Source organism: Suncus etruscus, chromosome 5, assembly GCF_024139225.1.
Source record: "Suncus etruscus isolate mSunEtr1 chromosome 5, mSunEtr1.pri.cur, whole genome shotgun sequence".
NCBI lineage: Eukaryota > Metazoa > Chordata > Mammalia > Eulipotyphla > Soricidae > Suncus > Suncus etruscus.
Window position 1 is genome coordinate 61,416,228 of NC_064852.1, and position 25,163 is coordinate 61,441,390.

Consider the following 25,163-nt stretch of genomic DNA (forward strand, 5'->3'; position numbering starts at 1 on the left):
AACTCTCTATGGTTTCCATGTGAATTTTTCCTGCTCCCCACAAAAATCTCAAGAAAACAATCCCTCCATTTGTTTATTTTATCATAATCTGGTTTTTAATTAATATAGGGTTTTCTTATCTGAGTAGCTATTATTTCTCACATCTCAGTTATAATCATCTTTTTCCCTCATTGTTTCTTCAATTATAGTTTTTGAAATACAAGAGAAATTAAACTTAAATGATTCATATATATTTTGTTACTGTCATTTGTGGTACACTACCAATATTTCATCTTCTCTTATAGCTGAATATTATGTTATATTCCAAGAATATATACCACAACTTTTTTATCTACTCATCTGTTGTTGGACACCAACTTGTTCTCAAATCTTGGCTTCTATAAATAATGCTGAAATAAACACAGGTGTCTGTATTTTTCAAATTAACACTAGTATGTTCTTGATTTAGATGTACAGGAATAAATTTGCTGAATAATTTGGTAGCTCTAAGCCTAATTTTTGACCAGTCCCCAAACCATTTTCTAGATAGGCTAAAACAAGTAACCTTCTCACCAGGATTAAATGAGAGTCTCTTTTCTACCACATGAATTCTCTACAGCACTATTGTTTCTGAATTTTTTTTAATGTAAACTTTTCTAGCTGGGAGATATAACAGCTCAATATCAATTTGATTTTCATTACCCTTATGGTCAATGATGGTACATATTTTTGGTATGTCTGTGGCTCCATTTTTGAGGTAGTATCTTTTCAGCTCCTTTCCTCATTTTTTTTCATACTGCTGTTTTCTGTCGCTGTTGCTGATCTTTGAGAATGCTTTACTTATAATGAATCCTAGTCCTTTGTGCCATTTTCAGTATAGTATTTTATCTATCTTTCTATTCTAATTTATGAAAATAAAGAAGTTTACCTCAAATACTTTCCACATTTCTTTCTGGTCAGAATTCAGCATCACCTATCATTGATAAAAATAATCATTTAGTCTTACAAGCTGTAAAGCAGAAACCACTGTCTTCTGAAAGAAATTGGCTTTTATCTGGATCATGAAAGAAAAAATCAAAAGACATAAGTTAAGAAAAGGAATTTTTGTAGGAAGCACAAGGTTGAGAATACTCATATCACTAGAGGAATAATTGGTAACATGCTTAGCGTGATCTCCCCCTCATAACCAATTCCTTGAAGAAACAGTTCTGTGGTTGTTATGACACCCAGTATAATGGGACAACCTGAGCCCAGTCAGTCTCTCAAGTTGAAAGAAGTACCTGACTTCAAATACATTGGCTTGGGTTACCTACTTGAAAAAACTTTTCTCTAGACTACACTATAGATCTCTAAACAATCGAAAAGGTCGCAACTATTCATCAACTACAGACATATCAGTAATGTCTACGCAGGTTGAGAGCGTATACAGAGAACAGAGCAACAGGTCTCTGGGGCACTGTAGAAAATGTCAGAGATTTTATTTTCATCCCCAAACAGAGAAATCAGCCTGCACCTGGAGGCTCCACAGAGACTGTTTAATAAGACATTGGTTTGCTTCCCTCCTGCTACTCTGACAATATAATCCTTTTGGATTCTTCCTATGATTTGACTCTAAATAAAAAAAAAAGTATGATCTCACAGTTGGGGGTGACAAGTCTGCAACACCCCTGGTAATCTGCTAATGGTTTAGGATTTGGTTTGCGGGTAAGAAATACAGACAAGCAATATGTTGCTGGCAAAAATAACCATTCCTTCAGGCTAGGACATATTGCAGCCTTCTGGAGAAAGATAGGGGTGTGAGTGGGAAGAGGAGGTGAGGAGACAATCATTCTTGCTCACTTTTTCTTAAAAGAAGAAACTAAAAGTCCATTTCAATAAATTTCCGTTTTCATTTGGGCTTCAGATCATCTTAAAACTTTTGCTTTTACCTTTACAGAGGTATAATGACCATACAACACATGAAATGTCGTCTTTTAGATCATTTCTTGGTATATATTTAGGAGTAAAATATAGCTATGAAATTGGAGGAAACATTGAAGGTTAACTGTGGTCAATAAAAATGTGTGAAAGGGATAAAAGAGAGAATAAAAATTGTTTTTTTTTAAAAGTATTTGATTCTGTCCCTAAAGCAGGGACATTCTTCAACATCATTTAACAAACCAATAAATAAAAAGATTTTGTGCACACACACAGACACACACATACACACATCTCCTCTTTTGCAGTCATTGAATGTTGACATACAGAAACTTTTAACTTAACCAAATTATATTTACCTAATTCCTCCTGCCTGCCCTCATGTTACATTTCTAGGGTTTAGGTGAAGTTATAGGGAGACATGTAAGGTTAACCAAGCTCCACTTATCATTTTATTTACTATGTGGTTTAATTGTCCTAATTTTAAAAGTCCTAAGAATTGACAAAACTATGAACCTTGGTATGGAACAATTAAATTACATGATGTGTTAGATGGCATGAGGCTATGAATAGGACTCCAAATAAGATAACATGTAAGCAACCTCCAAAAATATTTGCAAGTAAAAGAAGAAATTTTGATAATTATATTAAAACAACATTTATTTCAGAAAAAGAGCAATAGTGCTAGAGAGATAGAATAGTGGGCAGCATGCAGTTAGCCAGGTTTGATCCTCAGCACCACACATGCTACTTTAGCACAACATAGGAGTCATCCTTGAACACAAGACAGAAGTAAACCCTTAGCACTGTTAGAGTGTGGTCAAAAGAAAAATGCCTGTAAGAAAAAAAAAAACATTTTTGGTTATGACATCTGTTTAAAATCAGTAGAAAAGGAGATATTTGGTGAACCAGAGGAAGAAGTCTTCATTTAGTAGCAAGAATGTGGAAGACTAAACAGTGATTTATGGAACCTAAGCAGAGAAATTGTCATCATTTTAGACTTAGCCCTTCCTGCTCATTTATTGTTTAGAAATATAACTTATTTTTGTTGTTTGTTTTGGTTTGGTTTTGGGCCACACCCAGTTACTCTTGGCTATGCGCTCAGAAATCATCCTGGCTAAGGGGACCATTTGGGATGCTGGGGATCAAACCAAGTGTGCCCTGGATCAGCCGCATGCAAAGCAAATGCCCTACCACTGTGCTATCGCTATGGCCCACAATGTGATATCTTATGATCCCAGAACAAATCCTAGGGGTATTATAAGATTATAGAATGTTTGTTGAATAAGTTAATGAAAGTCTTTAATAAAACTAGTATTTCTTGAAACCATTTAGCAGTTCATCTCCTAAATCTAATTCTCAATCAAACTTTAAAATCCTCTCCAACTAAAAATGTCCAACTAAAAATCTAACTCAAAATCTTTCTGTTACCTCTCCCCAAATAGGGATCCTTCACTCTGGTCAAATTAGTCAGACCTCTCAAACTAACTATAAGCATGCTACCTATGACCTTGTCAAAACCAGCCTCTTAAGTGGGATGCCAAACAGAAGTTCTCAGAATTTAGCTTAAATATTAACTGCTCTGACATGTTTGCCCTGAGTGTGTCAGCTTAAACTTATCTTACTTCTGAATTTGCTCTTGGAATGCCTTACCTGGTGCTAATAGTGATAGCATTGCAATTGCAAACCTAAAAACTACATAAGCAAATATAATACTCCTGGGAATCTCGTGAAGAAAACCACTTCCAAATGTTATTTATAAATGTATCAAAAAATGTGGACATAGAAATATCCTAAATGACCTTTCTCATATGTGGAATACAAAAAATTATAAGAAGGGAATATCAAATGGCCAAAAGAAACAGAATCTAAGGACTTGTCTATAAACCTAAGCTTACCAAAGCAGCATATGTGTGCATGGATGGAAGGAGAGTGGTGTTGAATGAGTTTGGGAGATTAGTGGAAACCTGAAGACATTAGCAGAGTGGGAGTATGGTGTTGATATGTTGTATGTATTATATTTTTAAAAGTATATTATAATGACTAATATGAAAATTTTAAAAAGATCTTGTGTTTGAGTTTGCATAAAATGAACATCCATGTAGGAATTATTAATCATAGACTTTAGTTCAGAAATACAAATTACTTCACCAATTATTGCAGCATGTGTAATAAATTATCCCATAATTTAGTGGCTTAACTCATGATATTTTATTTTCTTTATAAATCTGAAAATAAAGGATTAATCAAGAATGATTATCCCATCTACTTTATATAGAGAAGGCAGTTTAAGTAAGACTTTGAATTGGCAACAGAAAGCTCCCAAGTGTCTAGAAATCCTCAAATATCTGGATACTGGAACAACTGAAGCTTCTCAAGATTTTTTTTATTTCTATGTGCTTTCCAGAAGTTGTTCTCCAGCAGAGGGATTTCAGGGCAGACAAATTTGCTTATACTTTAACACAGGGCCTCCATGGTGCATATTCTAAGAGTGACATAAAGTTTCATAGGAAGGAAATGACTCTACTCTTAGAAAGATGCCTGTAAGAATAGCAAACTGGGTAAAATAGAAGGAGAAAATCTATAGCAACTCCATTCTGCAAACCTGCTTCTACTCTGACTCGCTATCTCTTTTTCTTTTCTTTTTTAATATAAAATCTTTATTTAAGCACCATGATTACAAGCATGATTGTAGTTGGGTTTCAGTTATAAACTGAGCACCCCCCTTCACCAGTGCAACATTCCTACCACCAATGGCCCCTCCCTCCTTCCCAACTCCTGCCTGCATTCAAGACAGGCATTTTACTTCTCTCACTCATTAAGATAGTCATGACAGTTGTTAGTGTAGTTATTTCCTTAACTGCTTAGTTAATTTCCTTAACTTTACTCACTACTACATTGTGAGCCAGTCCTTCTGGCCCTCATCTCTATTGTCTCTGGGCATTATTACAATAATATCCTTAATTTTTTTTAAAATCCATAGATGAGGTTTCAGAGCAGTGGCACAGTGGTAGGACATTTGCCTTGCACACAGCTGACCTAGGACAGTCCACAGTTTGATCCCAGGCATCCTATATAGTCCCTTGAGCTTGTACCAATTTTGAATGCAGAACCAGGAGTAACCCCTGAGCATCACTGGGTGTGGCACAAAAACAAAAACAAATATACAAACAAAAAAACAAAACAAAAAACAAAACAACAATCATAGATTAGTGAGACTATTCTGTGTCTTTCTCCCTATGACTTATTTCACTCAGCATAATAGAATCCATGTACACCCATGTATAGGAAAATCTCATAACATCATTTCTCCTGATGGCTTCATAATATTCCATTGTGTATATGTACCAGAGTTTCTTTAGCCATTCATCTGTTGAAGGGCATCTTGGTTGTATCCAGACTCTGGCTATTTTAATAGTGCTCTAAGAAATATAGATGCGAGGAAGGATTTTTTTTTTTTTATTTGGGAATTTTTATATTGTAGTTTTGTGTTCCTAGGATATATCCCTAAGGGTGGTATAGCTTGATAATATGGGTGCTCAATTTCCAGTTTTTTGAGAAATCTCCATTGTTTTTCCATAAAGGCTGGAGTAAATGGCATTCCCACCAGCAATGAATTCTGTCAGTACCTTGTATATTTTCAATATTAGCCCCTTAACTAATGGGAATTGGGTGAATAGTTTCTCCCACTCAGTGGGTGGCTCTTGTATCCTGGGCACTGTTTCCTTTGAGGTGCAAAAGCTTCTCAGCTTAATATATTCCCATCAGTTTATCTCTGCTTCCATTTCTTTGAAGAGTGCTGTTTCCTCCTTGAAGATGCCTTTAGTCTCAATGTGATGGAGTGTTTTACCTATATACCTTATGGTTTCAGGCCTGATATTAAGATCTTTAATCTATTTCGATTTGACCTTTGGGCATGGTGTTAGATGAGAGTCTGAGTTCGTTTTTTTGCTTTCTGCAAGCTATCCATTTTGATGGTGATCTGGTCATTCTCAGGTTTTGATAAGTCTTATGAATTAATTGAAAATATAATAGCTTGAATTTGGAATAAAACTAAAGTAAACTCTATCCCTGTATTTCTACTTCTTCAACTTTAATAAATAATGTCATCTTTCTGCTCTTTATCTTTTACCTACAACAATTATCCAAAAAACCTTCCTTAATTAAAAAATACATTTAATTTTAATACCTATTGTTCCTCCATTTTCTTCTCTGGAGTCCTAAGACCTCCCTCCTATGTTTGTTCCCATAGACAATATCTTACTAGCTCCACCATGCTGGTGGGGGGAAAAATAGAACAAAATAAGGCCTTAAATTTTTTTAAATTCTTCTCTCCACAAACACTGCTTTCACATGATAAACTACTTAATCATGTGCTAATGATGAGCCATGACTTTCTTTGTGCCAGACGTGGAGGCTAAGGTTGCCCTCTGTACCCTGGTGTTAATTACTTCCTAGACTAATTCTAAGAGACACTTATTAAATTTTGAAATTCTCTGCTTGTAAAAGAACTCACACACGTATATCTAATGTTTTTCTCACTTTATGAATTGAGAAACAAAAATGCCAGCCAAGGAAGAAAAAAATCTTGCCAAGGAAGAAAAATCATATGGAAATATATTTCCATCACTCAAGAAGATGTGGAAAGTAGAAAATACTGAAAACACTCCACCGGATTCCAAGAGAACAACAAACTTCTTTATACTAATAAAACCGCTAGCATTTGTGAACACTATTGTCTTAGCTACTTCTTTAACTTCCCTTAGCCTGCATTTTCATTTGTAACCTATGATTAGAAAGGCATGTATAGTTGTTATTATAGTAGAGATCATTTTCCAATATCATGCAATAAATAGAGGTTGCTCTGGTAGTTCTACATTCTAGTAGTACTACTGCTACTCTCATTTCTCAGCCAAATTGTCAATCTGACTTCACAGAGTCCTGCAATTAACTTTGTTTTTTTTTCTAGTTAGTTTTCATTAGTAAATGAAATAGTTCAATAAAAAAATTGTTCAATAATTGTTTTATGTCCTTATTTACATTATATCACCTCAAGTTTATCCATTTTGCACTTCTCAACAAACCCAAAACTATTAATGGCCAGAGTATTATTCCACTGTATATTTACACAGTTTCTTAATTCAATTACCCATTGATGGGAATTCAAATTTATTTTATGCTTGAGATATTGTGAATAATGCTGTTTTGAATATAGTGGTGCCCAATATCCTTTTGAAATAGTGTTTATATCCTTTAAGTAAGTAATTTTCTTAACTTTTGATCCTGAACTTAAACCACCTTAGAAAAGACTTGTCTAATCTCTTTTACTAAAATTCATTATTTCTAATCTCAAATACTTTTTTGTGTTCTTCACATGACTTATACTTACATACAATTATTTTTATCTCCTTCCCACATACTTTCTCCTCTTTGCTATTCAAAAACTATTCTCTTAATTCTTGTGATTGCTTGGGTTCCAAAAGAACAATAAATCAAATTTAAGAGAAATAAAATTAGGATGAATGAGAAGTGACTATATAATAAACTAGTGATTTGTAGAAAAGGGTCCTAGATCATTTTTTTTTGGTTGTTGGCAAAAGTAACTGTATGACTGCAGGAAAGTCATTCAGATTCTCTTGGCTTTAATAAGCCAAAACAAAATATATAATTAGAATATTCATACAGAAGAATAACAGTGATATGTAAAAAAATAATAGAAAGCTTTAAATAATAGTAGAAAATGTTAGGATTTTAAAATAGAACCTACCCCGGAATTTGTTCAGTACACAGTTCTATATGTACTTTTATACAAACTACTAGAGCATATTCAGAAAAAAAAACTAGTATTGAGATTAAGTGCAATGTATATTCTCTTGGAGTAACTAGGACATTAATATTGTTCTATAACCAATGTCCAAATACCTTATATACTAACGGTCTAAGAAAACTGCTAGCCTGTGCCTCTCTCTCTTCTCTTCTCTTTCTTCTCTTCTCTCTCTTTTCTTCTTCCTCTCTCTTCTCTCTTCTCTTTTCTCTCTTCTCTCTCTTTTTTCTCTCTTCTCTTCTCTCTTTTCTCTTTTTCTCTCTCTGTCTGTCTCTCTCTGTCTGTCTCCATCTTCTGTCTCTGTCTCTGTCCCTCTTCTCTCTCTGTCTCTGTCTCTCTCTCTCTCTTTTTCTCTCTCTCTCTCTCTCTGCTGTAAGTTCTCCAAAGACCTGTTGGAAATTGAACCCACCACTGAGCCTCAGTTAGGTCCAACTGCTCCAGTGCATTTCTGGTGGAGCCCCACCCTGAGAGAAAAAGATTTAGTTAAAAAAAAAAACTGTTAAACAGTAATGAATAGTGGGCTAGAGTGATAGCACAGCAGATAGGGCATTTGCTTTGCATAAGACCAACCCAGGTTCAGTGTCTGGCATCCCATATTGTCCCCAGAGCCTACCAGGAGTGATTTCTGAGCACATCGTCAGGAGTAACCCCTAAGCACTGCTGAGTGAGGCCCAAAAACAAAACAAAACAAAACAGTAATGAATAGTTATATAGTAAGAATGCAAAGATGAAAAAACCTATATAGAATTAATTTTATAGTTTCCAATAATTCATTTCATTTTAACATTCTCTATATTAATTTAACATTAGAATAAAGTCTCATTTTCAAATTAATTTTTATTAATGTAAGTCAAAAGTAGTTCTAAATCATGGAGGTACCTAATCCTTCTATGGATGCTCTTTTTTTTTCTTTCTCTTTTCCTTTTTGGGCCACACCCAGTAGCACTCGGGTTAATAATAGCTCTGCACTCGGGATTTGCTCATGGAGTGAGGGACCATATGGGATGTCAAGAGAACGAACCCATGTCTGTCCTGGATCAGCCACGTGCAAGGCAAATGCCCTACCACTGTGCTACTACTCTGGCCCTGGATGCTTTTTCTTGATCATGGAAATAAGGAAGAGGATGTAAGTCATATCTCTTTGCTCTGCAAAAGTTCTACAAATACTGAGACCCTCCTCCTCTATTCAGATACTTTTTTTTAATTGTTTGCTTTGGTTTCTTGGGACAAACACAGTGATGCTCAGAGTTTAGTCATGGCTCTGCACTCAGAGATTCTGGTACACTCGGAACCATAATGATGTGCTAGGGAGTAAACCCTGATCGGCTACATGCAAAGCATGCACTCTACCTGCAGTATTATCACTCTAGCCCCCTCAGTTACTGGTCTTGATTGGGAGAGATCTCAAAAGTAAAGTAGAATACTTGGTTAATTTAATATACAATAATGACCAATTTGCAATTTAGCACTGTGAGTACAATCATCTAGTTATGCAGATACCAAGAAATGTAGAATACTGTTCTTTATTCTGCAACTATTTGGCCAATTCAAAGACAGAGAAAGAAACTTTGGAGTTTATGTGATTTCATGAAAAGAAAATCTATACTGACTTTTGCTTAGAACCTAAAATCCATTATTTTTCAAATTCCTGATAAGAAAGCTAAGAGCAACATTTTGGGGTTGATGTGCAGTGAACATACTATACTATGTAGTAGCTTTTCTTATATTGGTCTCATTCCTATTTTGTGTAGATCCATTTTGTGTCTCTAACCTTGCTTTGCCTTGTTTCCCCCTCTTATTTCTAATATATGTTATTTTGATGCATTTTAAGGCTCCTTAAATCCTTTCTGGAACAAGAAGCAATATAACAAAATAAAAACAGATTTCCCCTTTGTTACCAGAAGAATTCTTCTACTTTTATGTTGCACATAGACACATAAAATGATGGATAGTTAGAAATAAAATATTTAGGCTCAATATTCCATCAGTCACCACAAGGCATTTACTGTGCACTTCTTATATACAAGAAGCTGTGAGGACTACAAATAAGTGTCACAAATAGCAAGAAGCTTGCAGTATAGCCCAGGAGAAAAGAATATTCACATAGAGAAGAAAAAAATACAGAAATTCAAGGCTATGAATCACAAGAAGTTTTATGGTGGGGGGGGAGTGGGTGATCAGGGAAAGCAGAATGAAGGAGAAAGACTTAAATTCGATTTTGGAAATTGTAAAAATTTCTGAGTGGAAAAACTTTACATAAGAAAAGTTTTTTTAAAAAAAAACAGTAACAGAACAATGTGTCTCTGAATGTGTCTCTGCAGATGGGATAAACAGGGTTCGCAAATGCAAATGTTAGAATCACCCAGAAGACTTACTGTGGCAGAGATCTAGGCCCTTCTTTCTACCTTGCTCAAAATTTCTGATTCAGGAAGCCTGGTTTGAGGAGTTGAGAAAAGGAGAAAGTTGTTTTGACAAATTAAAATGGGGCTTTGTTGAGGGGATGTTTTTCACTCAGAAAAACACTGACCTTAACATGAGACTGAATTCCTCACACAGTATTTCAATTGAACATTAACAGGTTCTTCCTGGAAACAAAAATGGCTCACATTGTCAGATTCCCAATTGCATTGTGATGAGACATCCCTTATGTCTTCTTCCCATCAGTTACTCAGAGCCTTTCTCTCTTATGCCATTCTGACTAGCCTTAGCTAAAGTGTATTCTGTTTATGACTGAAACCCAACTACAAACAGGTTTGTAATCATGGTGCTTAAATAAACGTTTAAAAAATAAACTATTTTACCTCTGGATCCCTTGGAATAGCCTGGAAGCTTACAAGGGTCGTTATTACCCTTGTTAACAAATGCTAGTTTAGAGTGTTTTCTCTGTTATTTCCATTCTGAGGTTGCAACATGTTGGAAAACCCAGCTCAGCTCCTCCGTACAGACTTTACCTGGACCACGAGCATTTCTTTGCTTTCTTCTCTCCACGACCACTGCTTGGGCTGGCTGCCCTATCATATGTGTCCCATGTTTCTCCTAGATATCTCTCACACACCTTCTTTCCCATAAATTGTGAATCTTTGCCTTAATTACTGACTATATTAGCCTATAAAAATCAGGGGTTCCTCAATCTCAATTCAAATTATAAGTTCCTCCTAATATCTAGGTTTTTCTTGTTATTTCTCTTGAGATGAAATCAACCAATTTCTTTTATAATATCTTGGCCCTAATAGTCCTTAAAATCCACATTTCTTTAGGGTCAGTCATTATAATTTTAATAGCATTCTTTGCTATTGTTTATATACTCTAATGCTTATTTAATCAGTCCCATCTTACAGATTTACAACATCACATCAGAAGATTATTATTTATTACCTTAGCTGGAGGTCCTGAGTCTGTTATTTGCTAACATCCTTTGGCTGAGAGCATTAGTTGAGTGGTACCACTGTCCATGCTCTGAGGTAGAAGAGTTGTTGCAGGTTAGTGTAGATTAGGTAAATATATAGGGAAAGCTTATATTTAAAAGGAATATCGGCTGGACTTCATGATGAACTATGCTTCTGGGTGTGCTGAATTTTGAAGCTACTGTTTAGAACTTCTATTTGAGTAGGGTGTCCTTTCACCTAGGGCAATAGTATTAGGACCCAAAGCTTTGTTTTATTTTCTGTTGAAGTTACTTTCAGAGTTTCCTTGTCAAGGAAAGCCACAGGCTATGCTCTGAAATTGGGAGGTTAACAGTCTGGTTTATTACCTAAACAAGGTCTCAAGCTATGTTCAGTAATCAACTAGCGCCATAGGCTAGTTTCCAAAGTCAATCAATCTCCAGGTTGTCTGGCTATGCAGATTTACAGGCTAAATTCAGTTGGTAGTCAGGACACAGGCATGATTCCCTGCTCAAATGGTGCTGCAGAAAGGGTTCCAGGGCTATTCTGTTCTTCTGGCAGGCTCCATCATTAAACAGGACTCATAGTTTTGCTCTGCTATTGAACAGAACTGTGAATTTGCTTTCCTCTCAGATAAGAAAACAGAGTAGTATCTTTCATCACTATACCCATTGACTAGAAATCTAATTAGGGCAAAATGGCCAATTGAGGTCTTTGAGTTGATTACATCATTACCCCCCTCCCTAGTCCTAGCTTTGCTTTCAGGTGAACAGAGCTGCTAGCTGGCACCTTTCCGAGGATTTACTACAGAAATTTAATCCTAATTTACACAGAAATTTAATCCTAAAATCTTCAAGATCTGCACAGTTGTTATAAACCCTACTTTCATTCCTCTCATTCTCATTTAGTTATTAAACTGCATAGATTATCTGGTAATCCTTATAATTCAAAACCCAAGCAGGCTCCTTAGAAGACTCACAGTAATATGCAAGCTGGTTTCCACCTTGGACTTTTTTCCTACTAAATAACCATGAGCTCATAAGAGTCCGGTGGTGTGGCACTGTGTTTTCTTGAAGAAGGAACAATGCTAAGTGAATCCTCTCATCTTCCCTTCATAATGTAATTCTTTTTAGTCTCTGTCATGAAGGTAGAAAGGGCAAAGAGAGTGCTTAAGTCTCGCCTCAGTTCTGGAATTTTCGCCACAGTATCCTGTAAATAGTTTCTCTATGGTCTTCTTGCAAAAGAGACTAAACCTGGAGTAACCACTGTTGCTGTCTCCCAACCTTTTCTTAAAAGTTAATAAAAATAAGAATTTAAATAACTATGAAATTAAATAATAATGTGATAGTCATCAAGTGTTTAACAAAACTATATGGAAAAACTAGAAGAATAATTTTGACATTGTGCCTCTCAAAATAAGAAGTTAATATAATTATATAACTAATGAGAATAAGCAGAGAGTTTGCAAAAGTTGTATGTTATTTAATTCTGAATAGCTTATCTGTAATAGACAGTGTCTGATTTTAAAGACACATAATATTTCTAATCATAGTCCCACTTTTCCAGCAATTTAACCTATTTTTTTTTTTTTTTTGGTTTTTGGGCCACACCCGGTAACGCTCAGGGGTTACTCCTGGCTATGCGCTCAGAAGTCGCTCCTGGCTTGGGGGACCATATGGGACGCCGGGGGATCGAACCGCGGTCCGTCTCCTAGGCTAGCGCAGGTAAGGCAGGCACCTTACCTCCAGCGCCACCGCCCGGCCCCTAACCTATTTGATCTCAGATTATTTTAACTTCAAAATTGAACCTATTCTCCAGAATCAATGCAAAGTTTAAATGACATAAAATATAACGTGATGAGCCTGGTTCCTATCTCCAGCCTGGATATATAGGATGCTTCACTATACTTGCTCCTTCCTCCATTACAAAACATCTGCTTGTCCTTATCAGACTCTCTGGAAATGCCAGGAAATTTTAGCTCACCTACTGTGCTCACATAATGTGGCAAGGCCTGCAGGTGGCAAATGTACAGGTAAATGGATTTCTCTAGCATTATTTCCCATGTCTTCAGTCTTGATCTGACATTTCAGTTTAACAGGGAAAGCTAATGGAACAACTGACTATCACACAGGCAAATGTTGTGGTCTATCGTTTCTGAGGCATAACAGCTGAAAAGAAAATCTAAACTTAAAAATGGGCTGGTTATATTGGCAGGCCTGGGGTAGGGGGATAATATGGGATACACTTGGGGAATACTGGTGGGAGGTCAACACTGGGTTGACCCTGTATAAGATTGTCCCTGATTTATTGTATGTCTGAAGCCCAATTACAAAGGACTTTGTAAATCACAATGGTTTCAATAACATTAAATTAAATTAAATTAAAAAATATTTTAGGCATATCCTACATTTCCTTATGACCAAAAACTTAAGCAAAATCAACGTAGCTGATATTGAAGTATCAACTATCCTGAGAGTTTGCACTCATTTAAAATAAAGAACAGAGGGGTATAAATAGTATGCAACACTCACATGTTTGGAGCTGGTGAAATATTTCAAATGAAACTGTTTCCTTTGTAAACCCTTAGGGGAGTAAAGATGACTTTTTGTAACTATATAGCCCCAAAGATACTGTTGTTGCTCAAAAAAAAAATGAAATAAAATCTCAATGTTCATAGTTTACTAAATGTATTCTTGAGCTTCTTGAGTCTGATATATCCAGTTGAGATTACTCCTAGTAGATACTTATAATATAACTTCTTTATAAAAATAATTTAAAAATATTTCTTCCAGGGGCCAGAGAGATAGCATGGAGGCAAGGCATTTGCCTTGAGTGCAGAAGGATGTTGGTTTCAATCCTGGCCTCCCATATGGTCCCCTGAGCCTGCCAGGAGCAATTTCTGAGCACAGAGCCAGGAGTAACCCCTGAGCGCTGCCGGGTGTGACCCAAAAACCAAATAAAAAAAAATGTTTCTTCTAAGAGCTTCTTGTTTTAGACATTTTATAGAAAAGTGACTCACCATCCAACAAGTCTTCTTGAATGTCTCAGAGGATATGTAAGTTCCTCTGTCCTCACTTTCTCTTGCCATGAGTTTCCCATGGCAGCTCTTCCAAATAACCATGCAAATGAATGCTTTATCTTATTCCCTAGCCTCATAAAAATTAGTAAAAGTAACTTATTATGAAGTTAAATTAAAGTAAAAAGCTATCAACTATTACTAGTTAATAATAACCTCACTAGAATACCCAGATTATTCAGTTATTGCTAAAAATTATTCTATTTATTATAATTTAAGTAGCTACAAAATTTTCCCACCATGACCAAAATGCACATAACCTTATTTTTCTGTCCCCTCATCATTTCTAATCAGGTTCTTCTTTCATAACACCCCGTCCCGCTTTTCAATAATTGAATTCAATGTCCAGTGTTTGTCATTCCTCAATACTGTTCCATCTCTCATTTTGATTTCTTGTATTATATAGGTGGTATGACCACCAGTAGTTTTCCTTAGCCTTGTATCTTATTATGCATAGCCTGAAACCCCTGTAATTTCATTTAACTGGTAGCAAACTGCAGAATTTCATCTTTTCTTAAAACTAAAAAAGATTTCATTGTAAATATATAACACAACTTGAGCCATTGATCCATTTTTTTACCTTAAAATTCCTTTCATCTCCTGGCTATTGGACAAAATGCTGCAATAAATTAGGTGTACATGTAGCTATTTGAACTAGGTTGTGTGTGCATGTGTGTTTGTTTTGGGAGGTAGATGTTAAGAAAAGGTATTATTAAGTTATGTGGAAATTAGATTTTTCCAAGAAAATATTTGTTAGAAATCTCTATACAATTTTTCATAGAAGTTGAACCAAATGACATTTCAACAGTGACAAAAGATTCCTTTCTCATTGCATCTCCACCACCTATTCAACTTATTACTTGTATGACTTTGGACAAGTTTTCTAACCCACCGTACCTTATTTACATAGCTATAAATCTGGGATGATGATATTACCTACTTCTCAGCAGTTAGAAAGAAAAAATCAATAATAGTATATTATTTACAATTTGTCTTACATACAGCAAAAACAATCTAAACGATTATATTTATTTAATTTACAAGACTGGTTAATATTCAGTGCAAGGTAAAAAAAATCTTGCCCCCACTTATAATAGAAGTATATTAATTAACCTTGTAAGATAGAGAATAATTTGTCACACTATTCTTCAATCTATCCTTCTCATCTGCAAACAACAAAATGTACTTGGTCCACTACAACCTAAAATAAATTCAATGATAAATATCAACTCTAACATAAAACTACTCTCATTTTTATTTACAAGAGAAATCTTTCTTTTTAATATCTTATTTATATAATTTGATTACAAACATGATTGTAGTTGGGTTTCAGTCAAATAAAGAATACCTGCCTTTGGGACCGGAGAGATAGCATGGAGGTAAGGCATTTGCCTTGCATGCAGAAGGACAGTGGTTCGAATCCCGGCATCCCATATGGTCCCCCATGCCTGCCATGGGGCAATTTCTGAATGTAGAGCCAGAAATAACCCCTGAGCGCTGCGAGGTGTGACCCCCCCCCCAAAAAAAAGAAAAACAAAAGAATACCGCCTTCACCAGTGCAACATTTCCATCACCAATCCCCAAATCTCCCACCTCCCTAACCCCCCCCACTTGTATTTGAAATAAGCTTACTACTTCTCTCATTCATTCGCATTGTTATAGTTTTCGGTGTAGTTATTTCTCTAACTGCATTCACCACTCTTTGTGGTGAGCTTCATATCATGAGCTGGACCTTCCAGCCCTCATCACTATTGTCTCTGAGAATTATTACAAAAATGTCTTTTATCTTTTCTTAAAACCCATAGATGAGTGATACTATTCTATGTCTATCTCTCTCCCTTTGACTTATTTTACTCAGCATAATAGATTCCATGTACATCCACGTATAGAAAAATTTTGTGACTTCATCTGTCCTGACGGCTTCATAATATTCCATTGTGTATATGTACCACAGTTTCTTTAGCCATTCACCTGTTGAAGGGCATCTTGGTTGTTTCCAGAGTCTGGCTATTGTAAATAGCGGTGCAATAAATATTGGTGTGAGGAAGGGATTTTTGAATTGTATTTTTGTGTTTCTAGGGTATATCCCTAGGAATGGTATAGCTGGATCATATGGGAGCTCAATTTCCAGTTTTTTGAGGAATCTCCTTGTTGTTTTCCATATGGCTGGACTAGACAGCATTCCCACCGGCAGTGAATGAGAATTCCTTTCTCTCCACATTCCCTCCAACACCGATTATTCTTGTTCTTTGTGATGTGCCAGTACATAAAAACTATTCTAAACACTTCTATAAAAATTAAAATAAGTAGTTAAATTTGTTGGAGAAAAGAAACATGCAGGAATAACAATAGTATTTAGGGTTTAATAAACCCAAAGATCAATTTATTTGTTTTAATTGAGACACTATTTACAAAGTTATTAATAGTTGAGCTTGTGCATACTATGTTCCAATACCATCTCTTTCATCTCAACTTTCTTTCATGAGTATCCCCAGGTTTTCTACCCACCTCGCAGCCTGCTATTTTTATGGACACTTTTTTATGTTTGTTGTGAAGTTTGGATGTCCTGCTTTTAGTGTTGTCAACTCTGCAGATTGACTATGTATACATATATAAGTAGGTATGTAAGCATATTTTAAATGTAGGTGTTTATATACATGTAACTATACCACTAATGTACCTGAAAACCTTGCTAACACTCTTGGTTTTTGCTAACCCTCTTGGTTTTTTATTTTTCTATGATGAGGTAATATAACTTGTTGAAACACAGTAAAGGACAACCTTTGGAAGGTGTGTCATGGAAGGATTGACTTGCCTGCCTCACTCTCTTCATATTTGAATCACATCTTAACTTTTTCTGCCTCTGCCATACTTGGGTTGTGTGGTTGTGTCCCTCCTAAATAATAAATCATCCATCTCACATAGACCATCATGATCCTTCTACTTCTCCGCCCTGTACTCACAAGTAATCCACTTAATTTGACACAAAATAGTTTTTCCTCAAAAGGCATTCAGATCTGAACACAAATTTGGCATCTCCTCTATATTCCATACAAGCTAATTACTTAACTTTCTCTCTTACAGTACACTCACCTTGCATCTTTAAAAGCTGTTGTCAAGGTTTGTGAAGATTGTTCCTGATGTTTCTGTATATCATTTATTTTTCTAAAACTAAAAAGTACACAAAATAAAATCTATTTGTTCATTCAAATGATTCAAATATGGGTTTGAACAGAAATTTGACAAAACAGAAAATAAGAAGCATGTCTCTAATGTATAAAATATCACCCATTTACAGTGTCAGAGGTTTAATACAACCAAGAGATACTTAAAAATTCTAAAATTACTTTAAAAATGAGAAAAGTAAGAGAATTTTTAAAGTCAGTCATAGCTGGAATGTATCTTTATTCTAACTTACAAATATTTTTTTATTAAAAATATTAGGTGTTTTGGTTTCCTCCTCCAATTCCTGAGAGAGAAAACAAGTCATCTGGAGATAAAGTCTACTTTGTAGCAGGTGTCGAAGGAACTGTGATCAAGAGGTTCTAGCTGATACATGTGGACAGTTGGATGTGAGAGAAAAACAGCATGAAAGTATTAACTTCTCAAAGCTACTGATCTAGATATCTGGACCCAAATTTTAGGAAAAGATTCTAATATGTTATTCTATTCTGTAGCTATATGTCACCTTTCTTGACTAAAGAATTTCTTTACCCCCAAAGGATAGAACATTCAATATTTGTTGCTTTAATTGTGCCAGGAAATCAGATTTAAGTATGCTCAAAAAATTAAAAATTACAAGTGTTAGTCAAAAGACTTATATAAAATTCATCCTGGAATCTCTGATTCAAATTTAAATGTGCTTAAAGACTATTTCAGTAGTATATCTCAACAGTGACACCTACAGATGCATTAAAAAATAGGTTATATTTCTTAAGTTGATTTTTAGATTTTATTCTAAAGAAAAGATTTCTGTTGTCCTTTTTTATTTAAGCACCATGATTACAAACATGTTTGTAGTTGGGTTTCAGTTTTTAAAAAGAACACCATCATTCGCCAGTGCAACATTCTCATCAGCAATGCCTCCCTGTCTCCCTCCTTCCCCACCTATATTTGAATATATTCCCCTGCCTATATTTGAAACAGGCATTATATTTCTCTCACTCCCTACTTTGTCATGATAGTTGTTGGTGTAGTTATTTCTCTAACTGAACTCACCACTCTTTGTGTAAGCTTCATATTGTGGTTGATCCTTCCAGCCCTCATTTCTATTGTCTCTGGTTATTATTACAATAAAGTCTTTTATTTTTCTTAAATGCCACAGAGGAGTGAGACTATTCTGTGTCTATCTCTCTCTCTGACTAATTTCAATCAGCGTAATAGTTTACATGTCCATTCATATATAAGAAAATTTTATGACTTCATTTTTTCTGACAGCTACATATATTACATTGTGTATATGTATCACTGTTTCTTTTGCCATTCATCTATTGTTGGGCACCTGGGTTGTTCCCAGATTCTGGCCATTGTAAATACTGCTGAAATGAATATAGATGTGCAGAAGGCTGTTCTGTGTTGAGTTTTTGTTTCCTTGGGGAATAGTCCTAAAAGTGGTGTAGCTGGATCATATGGTAGGTAGCTCAATTTCCAGTATTTTCAAGGAATCTTCTTATTGCTTTCCATAAAGGCTGAAATAGAGAGCATTCCCACCAGCAGTGCATAGGAGTTCCTTTCCACCAACATCTCCACCAGAACTGATTGCTCTTTATTTGTGATGTGTGCCAGTCTCTGTGGCATGATATAGTACCTTAATGTTGTTTTGATTTACATCACCCTGATGACTAGTGATGTGGAGCATTTTTTCATATGCCTTTGGCCATTTGTATTTCTTAAGAAAGTGTCTGGTCATTTCTTTTTTTCCATTTTTGATGGGGTTAATGTTTTTTATTGTTGAGTTCTGTCAGTACCTTGTACATTTTTTATATTAGCCCTTATCTGATGGGTATTTGGTGAATAGTTTCTCTCTTTCTGTGGGTGGCCTATGTATATTAGTCACTATTTCTTTTGAGGTGAAAAAGCTTCTCAGCTTAATATAGTCCCATCTGTTTATCTCTGCTTCCACTTGTTTGGATAGTGAAGTTCTCTCCTTCAAGGTGCCTTTAGTCTCAATGTCATGTAGTGTTATACCTATGTGTTCTTCTATCTACCTTATGGTTCTAGGTCTGATATTAAGGTATTTAATCCATTTGGATTTGACCTTTGTTCATGGTATTTGATGGAGGTCTTAGTTTGCCTTTTTTCATGTGTCTGAACACCACTTATTGAAGAGGCATTCCTTGCCCCAGTTTGCATTTCTTGCCCCTTTATCAAAAATTAATTGATTTTATATCTGGAGAACATTCTCTGAATACATAAATCTATTCCATTGATCTGATGGCCAGTCTTTATTCCAATACCATGCTGCTTTAATGACTATTTCTTCATAGTACATTTTAAAGTTGTTTAAACTGATGTATCCCACCTTCTTCTTCCAAAGGGTTTTTTTAGTTATTCATGGGAGTTTGTTGTTCCAAATGAATTTCAGGAGTGTTTGATGTACTTTTTTGAAAAATGTCATGGATATTCTTAGATGAATTGCATTAAATCTATAAAATGCTTTGGGGGATATTTTCATTTTAATGATGCTAATCTTCCCAATCCATGAGCAGGGTACATATCTTCATTTCCTTGTGTCCTCTTTTATTTCTTGAAGCAGTGTTTTGTAGTTTTCTTTGTACAGGTTTTTTACCTTTTTAGTTTAGTTGACTCCAAGGTATTTGAGATTCTGTGGCACTATTGTGAATGGGATTGTTTGTTAATGTCCATTTTTTTTTGTCTATCGTTATTTGTGTATATTTGATTTTGTGTGTTAAATTTGTACCTGCCACTTTGCTATAGGTATCTATTGCTTCAAGAAGCTTTTTGGTGGAATTATTAGGACTTTCTAAATATAGTATGATATCATATTCAAACAGTGAGAGCTTTATTATTTCTTCTCTTATCTATATGCCCTTGATATCATTTTCTTGCCTAATTGCTATGGCAAGTACTTCCAGTACTATGTTAAATACTAGTGACAAGAGGAAGCAGACCTGACTTTTACCATATTTTCAAGAAAAAGTCTTTTAGTTTATATCCATTGAGTATAATATTTGCCATAGGCTTGAGTATATTGAGAAAAGGTCCTTCCATTCCCATCTTCTTGAGAGGCTTTTTTTAATCATGAATGGGAGTTGGTCCTTATCAAATGCTCTCTATGCATCTACTGATATGATCATGTAGGGTTTTTTTTTTTTGATATGGTGTATAATGTTGATTTATTTGTGTATGTTAAACCATCCTTGCATCTCTGGAATGGTCATGGTGTATGACCTTCTTGACAAGGCATTGGATATATTTTCTAGAATATTTTTGAGGATCTTTGCATCTGTATTTATAAATAACATTGGTCTGTAGTTTTCTTTTATGCAGCATCTCTGTCTGCTTTTGGTATCTGGGTGATAAGTTTTATACAAGTTATTTGGTAGTGTTTCTGTTTCTTCAATTTCCTAGAAGAACCTGAAGAGTATTGGTAGTAGTTCCTCTTGAAAGGTTTGAAAGAATTTATTAATGAATCCATTTGGGCCTGGGCTTTTATTTTGGGGAAGACTTTTGATTATCATTTAATTTCCTCAATAGTGATGGATCTGATTAGATTTGCTAGTTATCCTGCTTCAACCATAGAAGATTTTAAGAATCCAAGAATTTATCCATTACTTCCAAGTTCTCATGTTTTTGTCATAGAGTTTCTCAATGTAGTCTCTGATTACCCTTTCGATTTCTTGTGTATCTCTTCTAATTCATTTATTAAGTTTAACTCTCTCCCTTTGTGAGTTTTGCTAGTGTTTTATCAATTTCTTTATTTTTTTCAAAGAAACCACTTTTGCTTTCATTGATATTTTGGATTGATTTTTGGATTTTGAAATTATTGATATCTGTCTAAGTTTTCTTTCTTTCTGACTACCTATTTTTGGTTTATTTTGTTGATAACTTTCTAATTTTAAGAACCTGTAACTAAGTTATTTACATAGGCTTTGTCTTTTTTTTTTTTTTTTTGATATGTGCTTTCTCAGCTATAAATTTTTCTCTTGGTACCACTTTTGCTGTGTCCTACATATTCTGATCATTGTGTTTTTGTTCTCATTTGTCTCCAGGAATCTTTTGATTACTTATTTGATTTTTTTCTCTGAACCACTGGTTGTTCAGCAGTGAGTTGTTTAATTCCCAGGTGTTAAAGATTTTCCTCTGTGTCTGTTTGTAGTTCAATTATAATTTCAGTGCATTATGACCTGAAAAGGTAGTTCATACAAATTATATCCTCTTGATTTTATGTAGATATATTTTATGGACCAGTATCTGTTCTATCCTGGAGAGTGACTCCTGTGCATTGAAGAAGACTATACATCCAGTGTCAGGTCTTCTATAAATCTTAAGGATGCTCCATTGACTGAAATTTCTCTTTTTGTTCTTGCTGCTTTCAGTATTCTATCCCTATTTGTTGGATTTTTTATTGTGACTAAATTGTGTCTTTCTATTTTTCCTTCCTTCCTTCTTTCTTTCTTTCTTTCTTTCTTTCTTTCTTTCTTTCTTTCTTTCTTTCTTTCTTTCTTTCTTTCTTTCTTTCTTTCTTTCTTTCTTTCTTTCTTACTTTCTTTTTCTTCTTTTTTTGATCTCTTTTAGGTTGTACTCTTTGGCATGCACAATTTGGTTGCATTAAGCTCCAGGAATTTCTCTGCAATGATGTTTTTGACTATTGTTTTTTTTCTTTTAATTTTTATTTTGATCACAGTGGCTTACATATCTTTCACAGTAGTATTTTAGGTACATATTAACATTGAATCAGAGGAATACCCACCACCAAATTTGTCCTCCCCCTTTCCTCGTTCCCTTTCTGCAACCCATATCCCCCACCATCACCCTCCGGGATTCCTAGAGTAGGTGGTCCTCTCTATGTCTAGCTTACTATCAGTGATCATATATCCGTTTGGTCCTGGTGCCCTCCCTTGTTTCTCCCTCTATTTGAGAGGCTGAGGTAGATAAATCAAGTTATGTGGTTTTGTTTGAGGGAAAGAAAAGCAATAGAATGGGGTAAAGAATAAGAAGGGAAAAAAATTAAAATATGCCGAAAATGGGCGGAGTCCTTCTAGTGGCTATCAACCTCAGTTTAAGAGAGGACATGAAAAGAGTAATTGAAACACCATTACAATACAAAAAGAAATGTCAAATTAAATATCCAGTGAGCACTACAGCAATAAAGACAAGCACCACACAATAGTCTTGGTTCTGAAATCAAATCATGCCAGAGTGCAAAAAAAAGAGAAAGATAAAATAAAAATAAAATAAATAAAAAAGGAGACATCAATTTCAATATCTACACCAAAATAAGGATGTCAAAAAACAATCTAAATATATCTGTGGAAAAATGATTATTTTGTGCTTTTTTTCTTTTTTTTTTTTTTTCTTTTCCCCCCTGCATAGGCACAGTAACTATTAGGGATATCATAGAGGGAATTCCCTTGGCCTAGGAGATACAGGGTTTCTCCGCCTCTGAAGTATACTGTCATGGGATTAACTATAGACTCCTTGCATGATCATTTACTCTTTCCTTGGTGCTATTGTGGTGTATGAAAGACTTCTGCTTCGTGACTATTGATTCTTTTTTTGTTTGTTTTGGTTTTTGTTTTTCGGGCCACACCCATTTGAAGCTCAGGGGTTACTCCTGGCTAAGCGCTCAGAAATTGCCCCTGGCTTGGGGAGACCATATGGGATGCCAGGGGATCGAACCGTGGTCTTTCCTTGGTTAGCACTTGCAAGGCAGACACCTTACCTCTAGCAGTGGTCCTCAAACTATGGCCCACGGGCCACATATTGTATTTGTATCTGTTTTGTTTCTTCATTGCAAAATAAGATATATGCAGTGTGCGTAAGAATTCGTTCATAAGTTTTGTTTTTATTATAGTCAGACCCTCCAATGGTCTGAGGGACAGTGAACTGGCCCCCTGATTAAAAAGTTTGAGGACCCCTGCTAGCGCCACCTCGCCAGCCCTGACTATTGATTCTTAAAACGGATTTTCTATATGGGTCTCTGGGATTCCAATGTTTCTTATGTTGTCTCTGTTGAGGTTATCAAAGAGGTTATCAAACGGAGGTCATCTGTTCATATTCTTTGATGATTTTTTCCCATTGTCTTATCATTTTCTCTAAGGCTCTTTTCCAATCTCTTCTGTTGTATGGATTTGTTATGCATCTCATTTTCCAGGTTACTGATTCAGTCCTCAGCTTCTGTTACTCTGTTGGAGAGGCTTTCCAGTGAGGTTTTTATTTCGCGACCAAGTTTCCAGTCCTGTTATTTCAGTTTAGTGTTTTCTATTTCTATTTTTATACCCTCTTGATTCTTATTTGTGGTTCATTTAGCACTTTTCATGCTTTCTTTCAGTTCTATGAACATCTTCCATATTTCTTCTCTAAATAATTGGTTGGTACTTTTTGGGTCATCAGAGCTGCCATCTTCATTCTCTATGTATTGTGTTGGCATATTTTGTTTTCCCATTATAACACTTAGAGTGTCATGTTTTCTGCATGTTGTTCTTGGAATTATTGGCTTCTTTTGTTCAGCCCGTCATATTTGTGGCCAGCTCACCTACAGTGATGTGGATTTTGCAGGCTCTTCTGGGTGTGGTTTGTCCCAGCAACAGCAGCTGCAGATTTTGGATGGTAGCCTCAGTGGATAGTATGTGGCAGAGATCAGTTCTCCTGTTATCTTTTCATTGGCAATAACACAGCAGTGGGCATATGCCTTGCATGCAAATGATCCAGGTATACCCATATTCAATCCCCGGCATCCCATATTTCCCCCAAGCCTGCCAGGAGTGATTTCTCAGTGCAGAACCAGGAGTTCTGGCCTCAAAACCAAAAATAAAAAAACAATATCTATTACTTTTTGTTCATTTATAGTTCATTACTTAATCTGACAGGAGTTATGTTGGTGTTTTTTATTTTAATGAAGTTGAAAGTTTAAATAATTCACAAAATCAAAGACACATGATGCATTTTCTTTTTTTTTTTAATTTTCATTTTGACCAATATGGCTTACATATCTTTCACAGTAGTATTTTAGGTACATATTAACATTGAATCAGGGGAATACCCATCACCAAATTTGTCCTCCCCCATCCCTTGAACCCATATCCCCCACCACAAGTGTTGCATTTTCATTTGAGTCAAACTTATATAGTAATCACTATTTTTACATTTTACCAAAGGAAAGATAAAATATCTGATCAATGGTAATCTATGCTAAGATAAACACAGTAAAGAAAAACTAGGATGAAACTAATTAGTCAATCTAGTGACAATTATGTCGTGTCAGTGAAAATTATACTATACCAACATTCATCTCCTCCAAATAAAAATCTTTTAATAGGAAAAAGCAAGGTGAAGATTGCAATTTCAACTGCTTACACTTAGTCACTTGAACTGTTTAGGCCTGTTCAGTTGAGTTGCAACATAGAAAATTGATTGATTTAGTATTAGCCCTCTTCTTGGTTGCTCCAAAAAAAATTAGTGATCTTAAATCTCTGAATAAATTTGATTTTGTTTATCCCTCTTGTTCAGAGCTCCTTTGTGATTCAGAGTAGATGATATTCATTTCCCATATCACTGTGCTGTACTCAACCACTAAGCGCAAACCGGATTTTAGAGTTCTACACATAGTACCTGAAGAATAGCATAATCACTTGAAAATAGAAAGTTCAAAGAGCAATTTCTATAAAATTACACAGATCTCTGGTCTGGGGTAATTTCTCCTCACTGAACTGATTGAAATAGGCTTTTGTTTAAAAAATAAATAAACACAAAATACCAGTCTCCATTGAAAGTGATCAAAATCAAAACTAGAAAAGAAAAC

General features: G+C 35.2%; 1 long non-coding RNA gene across 1 annotated transcript in view; it reads left to right on the forward strand.

Moving 5' to 3' along the window:
- The window catches only part of LOC126008889 (uncharacterized), a 681,047-nt gene that overhangs the window by 405,848 nt on the left and 250,036 nt on the right, over positions 1-25,163 (forward strand). The window lies entirely within an intron of this gene.